Raw genomic sequence first — 6,791 nt, forward strand, 5'->3', positions numbered from 1 at the left:
CCCGGCTCCTGCCGAGGCGAAACGCCCCAAAGCGCGGCCCCAGCGCCAGGCCCGGGCGGCGCCCCAGGCCCCAGGCCCGCTCCCGGAGCCCGCCCCCAGGGTCCCGGCCCCCGCCCGGACTCCGAGGGGGGACCCGGGGGGCTCCCCCCGAAGGGGGCCGCGGGCACGGAGCGACCCCCGCGGGCCCCCCCCCCCGCCGCCGGGCCCCCCCCCCGGCCCGCCCCGACCAAAAGTTTCCAAGCGGCCCCAGGGCGGCGCGGGGGGCCCCGAGAGTTACCGGGGAGCTGGCGGAGGGCCCCGCCGCGCACTCTCGCTCCTCTCCGGCCCCCGGCCGCTTTGTCCCGGCCGCCGCCCGCTGCCGTCCCGCGGAGGCACTGGGCTCTTCCGGCGCCTCCCGCCGCCGCTCCCCGCCCCGCGCCGCCCGGCCCGGCCCGGCCGCTCCCCGCGGCGCCGCCCCCGCGCCGCCCGCGGCCAGGTGAGGGCTGGGGGAGGCCTGGGCACGGTCCCGGGGGGGGCCGCCGTGCCCCCGGCTCCCCTCGGCCCCCCCGAGTCCAGCCCCGGGGGTCCGGGCCCGCAGCCGGGCCTGCTCCGCCGGGCTGGCCTGGGGGGCTGGCCCGAAAGCTCTCGCCTCGGTCCTGGGGTGGGATCAAAGTTTTCAGTCGAAACTCCTTGGGGTATCGAAAATCTCCACGTTAGCGATCAGCTGGGTTGGAACCACACAGTCACTCCAGTTGGAAAACATCTAGGCGAACCGCCACTTGACACAGGTCCACTGCTAAACCACGTCCCTCAGCACCACATCCACACATCTCTTAAATACCTCCAGGGATACCCCATCACCCCGACAGCCCATCCCGATGCCCCACCACCCTTTCCGTGAGGAAATTCTTCCCGATATCCAAGCCAAACCTCCCCTGGCACAACCTGAGGCCACTGCCTCAGGTCCTTTCACTTGAGAAGTGAAACTAACGCCCTCCTCACTGCAACCTCCCTTCGGGTAGTGTTGGAGAGCTGTGAGGCCTCCTCTCGGCCTCTTTTTCTCCAGACTAAGCAGCCCCAGTCCCTTCAGCCACTCCTCATATGTCTTGTTTCCGTTAAAGAGGTTTGTAGGCTGCCCGAGTCACTGCGATATCCAAAGTTCAAGCCATGGCTTCTGACTGGGGCGTAACTGAGTCGTAATTAATCTTCTGATAACTCATTTCAGCAAGAGAAAACATCCATCGTACCCTTGGTTGTGAGAGTTCATAAAAAGAGTTTGAGGCTGCCTTTACCTTCCTGGGCTGCTGCAGGGTGCAAGGATAGCAAACCTACTGGAAAACTGGTAGGGGCCTTCCAAGAAAATGGAGAAAAAATCGTAGCTAAGTTCCTCCTGGGTTATGTAAAATGGTGTTTTCTTTTGGAAAACTAATGTATAGTATTTTAACATTCTTGAGAGCTGATGCTTTCAGGAAAAGTCTTGTTTTCATGCAAATGTCTCTAATAATGAAAATGCAGAGGAGAAGGGATACAGGAGGAAATCCCTGACATAAAAGCACCGCCAAGCAGTGACAAGGCAGACGTGGGGGATTTCCTGAGCTGGGGTTTGCTATTTCCAGTGTCTGGTGGAATCAGCACCAGAGCCCCTGCCAGAAGAGAGGGAGCTTTTAGGAGCTGAACGTTAGTCAATGGAGGTAGATTTGTGGATAGGAAGAGCTGTCTTTAAGGAGTAATCTTTTTCAAACGCTTTGAAAAATGTCAGTGACCATTTTTATCCTGTACCAAATGACTGGGATTTTTCACAGTATTTTTTGACATGACTTTTAATTCAAATATCCCTGCAGAACTTATGCTTGCACTGGATTGTGAAAACAAATGAATAAATTTAATACATTTCATGACTCATTTACCAATATTTCTGAGATACCTGAATCTATTTCCTCCATCCTTTGATATTAATCAAAATACACAGAGACTGGGCAACCATCGGGGAGCGTACGTCCGAGCTTTCTAATTTAGCCGAGGGAGCAAACAGCTCATGCACGTTCCCCGGTGGCCAGCCCCCAGCCAGAGGCACGCAGTGGTTTATGACTGTGATTTTCCTCCGGGTCTGGGTTCGATGACATTAACAGGACCCCCTTTCCTATTTTTGCCATACTTCTACAAGCCGTTCCTGCAGGAAGACAGACGGTGTCCTGCAGCGATTTAGATTGCATTTTTCCTTCCTGCAGGTTTAATCCAAGAAAGGGGTCCAAGACAGGGAAATAAATGCAATGCCACTCTTTTACAATCCAGAAAGAAAATAGGGATCAAGAGTCTGACCTTGTGAGCAAAGTTAATCGACAGAAAGCGAGATCTATAATTATGATACTGAAACGTTAGTTATTAAAATAATACAGGGTGTTCAGTGTCTTAACAAACAAACTCCCCTTCAGAAACATAGAGAAAACAGATTTTTAAGCTCTTTGTACTTCCTGCTTGTACCAAACCATTAATATTTTGGTGTCAGTTGCACCAGGGATTCAAACTACTCATTTCTGATCTGTAGCATACTCTCAGTAAAATTGAGTTTACACTTCAATAGCTTGCTTTCTTTCATTACTCCTTTTAATATCATGTCTTGGCCTCCTGTGGTGGCTTCCACATTCGTCGGTTTTGCACGTCTCACATCCTTTCAGGACAAAATGTCAGATTAAAAAAAAAATCCCTTTTAAAACTACAAACTCAAAGGTAGAAGGCCTGGAGTGGTGGAGAATCACACGTTCTGTACTGTGCTGCTGAAAAGCAAAGCAAAAAGTAGGCAATCAGCTGGCAGCTCTGTTGGTTCGTGGATCAAGTTAAAAGACTCGGCAAACAAAAAACAAAATCATGTAAAAATAGAGCCAGCTAGGTTGGGGTTGGACTTTGTCTCTTAATTAACAGCTCTCTCTGGAACATGGTGGCAGGCTCTGTCAACGAGACTGAAATGCGGGGTGTTGTTTAGACAGGCACCCAGGAACAATAGCTAGCACTTCCCATCCAGCAAATGTCATTAAGACAGCATCAGGCTGTGCCAGCAGTTGAAATCCAATCCATTTTCTGAAATGAGTCAGAAGTTTTCTGCTTGACCCTGAATCTCCCTTTTAACAATGTTTGTGGTTTTGTAATTCCATTTTCTTGTAGTTTTTTCATCTTTTTTTTTTTTCTCCGTGTTTTTCTCACCCCTTATCACTAGGTAAAAAGCAAATATAAACCCGGGGAGAGAACAGGCGAGGAGGAGAGGCTGCTGCAGCGATACCGCAGGTAGGTTGTTAAGCACAAAACAAACAAACGCTTTCAGTCTTGTCTCTATTAGGGCAATTCGAGGTGTAGCACGTCACAGCAGGCCACGGCTGGCGATTGCGCACTGCTGGCAACATAACTGCATTAGTCAGAGGTGTGCACAAGGGCAATCCCTGCCTAGAGCTGCCGAAGGATACCCGTGTGGGTGTAGTCACAGCAGCAAAGCTGCCCTTTCGCCATTATAACCCAGGGTAGGTTTGTGTGCCAAGCAAGGGTCTTGTTTATATAGCACCTGGTGTACCTGTGCTGTCTACTAGTCACAGCATTCGCGGGGTCTAAATGATGTGCTTTAGCTAGAATTGGATTTTCTGTTTCTGTGACAACATTGCTGAAAGTAAAATAGTTGCTCTATGCATACATTCATGCCTGTTTCAAAGTGTACACTTGATCTTTGCGTATGTGAGTTTGTTGTTTTTTTTTTTAATACAAGCATTTCAGTTTTATTATATCTGAGAAGTCAGCGTTGAAGCAAAGTGAGAGTGTAAAGACAGGACTGCTGGGTCGAGGGGTGGTAATGGAGGAATCGAGAAAATGGGAGAGGGCAGGAGATGAAAGGAATGAAGGAGAGAAGTGGGAAGGACGCAGAGCAATGCTGGTAGAAGTTGCTGCAGAAGAGGCTGAATGGTCAATGGGAAGAGTAAAAATAAGTTAAAAGATAAAAGAATCTGAGGGTCCAAATAGCAGGGGGTAGAGGCTTTCTGCAAGCCGATGCCATGCCGTGCAGCAAGGACAGCCACGGGGCAGCCACAGAGGAGTGACAGGGTGCAGAGCCTTGTCACCTCTGCCCATCTCTGCCTCGCTGCCCACCCCTTGGTCTGCCAGCTTGGGGGGCAGGGGCAGGGTAGGGACCTCGCAGCTGGGTGGGCTTCTCTCTGGGGGTTACCCCAGAAAGCAGCATCCCCTCGGGTGGCTCTGGTGAAGCCATCGATGTAGCACAGTGAGACAAAATGGAGGGTCTGGCACAAACACCATCTCACGCATGGTATGGCACCAAGTCCCAGGGGCTCCCCAGTGTCAGTCTCAGCGTCCCCATGCAGCTGGGAGACATCACCATTCCTCTGCAGGGCTCCTTATACTAAGGAATAGGAAACTCTCCCAAGATCCAGTTAGGAATCTGCACAGCCAGGAAACAAATCTCACTGTCCTGGGGCAATGGATGCCTCAGGATTGTGCTAGCAGAGTGGAAACACTGGTAGGTGCTGCTTTCGGTGGGACTGCAGCCACACCACCTAAGCCGTGCATTGCAGCAGAGCTAAAGCACCTACCTCAATTGAGCAAACCTGAGTCAGGAGGAGAACAGATTTACCAGTTCATCTGCACTCTGCACCTACACCAGGGGCTTGTGCTGGCATCGCGGGCTGCCTGGGGATGGGACTTGCTGCCTCCAAGCTTGGCACAGTCTGTACCAGCCAGGGCTACAGCCACGGTGCTTGTCCTGCCCGGTGACTCCAGGGCTTACAACTATTTCATTCACCATCACCGCTCACCCTCTCAAAGAAAAATGTTCTTCTAGAAACATGCTGTGGTTCATTCTTAGGAAGCTACTGGATTCTAACTGAAGCACCATCTCTTCCTCTGCTGCTAAATGTTCCTGGGGCCTGCAGAAAGAGAAAGCGATTGTAACACCAGCATGACCCCAAACCTAGGGGCTGGCAACACGGATCAGCATCCTCCCCCCTCCCACGGCATGGGCATCCTGAAAAAAACAGGCGGAAACCCTAACGAGGAGAAATTATGCTGTCCCAAAAAAGTCAGCATGAACTGGGTTCACTGGTTGCTGCTTTGCCAACAGTGCAGCCAGAGCAGTTTGCATTCACCTCCCGTTCGCACAGCCTTTGTGTAATAAACTGCCGTAGCCCCAGAGAAGGGAACATTCAAAAAAGTGCCCCGAGGCAATGCATAGCAGAAGCCTGAGAATCCTACTGTATGAGTCACTGACCTCCACACACTGCATCTATTTTAGCCTTTAATTAATAAGGTTTTACATTTCTTTGGCACTTTCCATCTGGGAAGATACTAAAATACTGTGAAGACTAAGGGCATACAGAACCACTGAAATGTGGTTCCCAGAGAGGTGGGACTGTGCAGGGAAGGAAAGCTTAGCCAAGGGCACTGGGAGAACATTCTTAATTTTAAATAGAGCCTCCGTTATATCACTGAGCATTTCATATCCGTGGAGAATAGAAGATTTTAGTTTCTAAGGCACTACTTGAATAAATAAAGAAAGCAATCTACAGTGCTTATCCCGGGGGGACGCAGTGCAAAACAAGTGCTGGGTGATTTTAATTTAGGGTGCTAGAGGACCCCCAGATAACCCGCAAATTTAAGGCACCATTGGATCAAGGCTTTCCTCCTTCCTGACGAATATGTTACTTCCCAATGCTAGACAAAGGCAGAAGCCAGTGGAGGAAACAAATCCCGTGCTGCCAGCAGCTGGCCCTGCACTGGAGCATCCAGAGGCTTCAGGAAGGTAAAATCTGGCCCCAAACACCAAGTGGGACAATGGAGAAAGCACCGAGGAAACCCTCCGGCTGTCCCACGGCCAAGGTGACCTGGAGGGGAGCTGGTGCTCCTCTGCACCAGCACCGATCCCTTCCTTCCACCCTCAAAAGGTTGAGCTAACTGAAGGAAGCTCTCTGCCCGGCTGACTTCCCCAGCAGAGACGTTCGTGCCGACGAGCTGGGCCTGGTGCAGTGCTACCCCAAGGGGACCAGCTGCAGCTGACACCCCCCTTGCTAAACCCTTGGCCAAAATAGGCTGGGAACAGTTGGCTGCAAGGAGATTTCAAAGGGATGTCAGCATTCTCTTTTTCTCCGTGCAATTCCAGCCTATTTTTATCTGCCTCTTTCTGGAAGAGATACACGGGCATGGCCAGGGCTAGTCGTAAACTTTCATTGCTTCCTGAGGAGAAATTGCAGGCAAATTACAGGCTGGCGCACTCCTTTTATGTCTGTGCTGCTCGGGGCATGTCAGCGCTGCCGCATTCCTTCCTGCCCTGACACATTCCTCACCGCCGTGTCCTCCCTGACGGACACTGACGGTGTGCCTCCGTGATTAAAACACCCGGCACGCTCACCACGGGGCGAGCTCTCAGCGGGTAGCCGGAGAAGCACATCCCGGGTGGGCCGAGTGTCTCAGCATTCCCAAGGAGCAGGAATTACTAGCAGATAATCATCCCTTTCTCGTGAAGGCCAATGCATATGGTTTTTATACTTTTGTGCCAGCAGGGAAACTGAGGCACGGGAGGTTGGCGGCATTCTCAGTTATATGCAGTGGAAAAAACCCAACCTCATGTCCCCACCGTCCCCAGCCCCTGCGTCCAAGCTCAGGACTTGCACCTCTCCTCCCTACGGCTGGAAATCCCCCAACATGTGGCTCTCTGGGCATTGAAACTCCCTCCAAAGGGAGACATGCTGTCGTCAAGGTGAAAAGTATTGCTGCTGAAATGTGATCAAAGAGGGAGTTATCAACTTAAGTGTACTCAGGAGTTTCTG

The 6,791-nt window shown here is 51.6% G+C and overlaps 1 protein-coding gene across 1 annotated transcript in view; it reads right to left on the reverse strand.

The window, feature by feature from the left end:
* The window catches only part of CTNNA1 (catenin alpha 1), a 114,679-nt gene extending 114,243 nt beyond the window's left edge, over positions 1 to 436 (reverse strand). Inside the window, exon 1 of the mRNA XM_067005529.1 lies at positions 278 to 436. The gene's annotated coding sequence lies outside the window, so the exon portion shown is untranslated. The remainder of the gene's footprint in view (positions 1 to 277) is intronic.
* Positions 437 to 6,791: the final 6,355 nt, after the last annotated feature.

The sequence above is a fragment of the Anser cygnoides genome, chromosome 14, assembly GCF_040182565.1.
Source record: "Anser cygnoides isolate HZ-2024a breed goose chromosome 14, Taihu_goose_T2T_genome, whole genome shotgun sequence".
NCBI classification, from domain to species: Eukaryota; Metazoa; Chordata; class Aves; order Anseriformes; family Anatidae; genus Anser; species Anser cygnoides.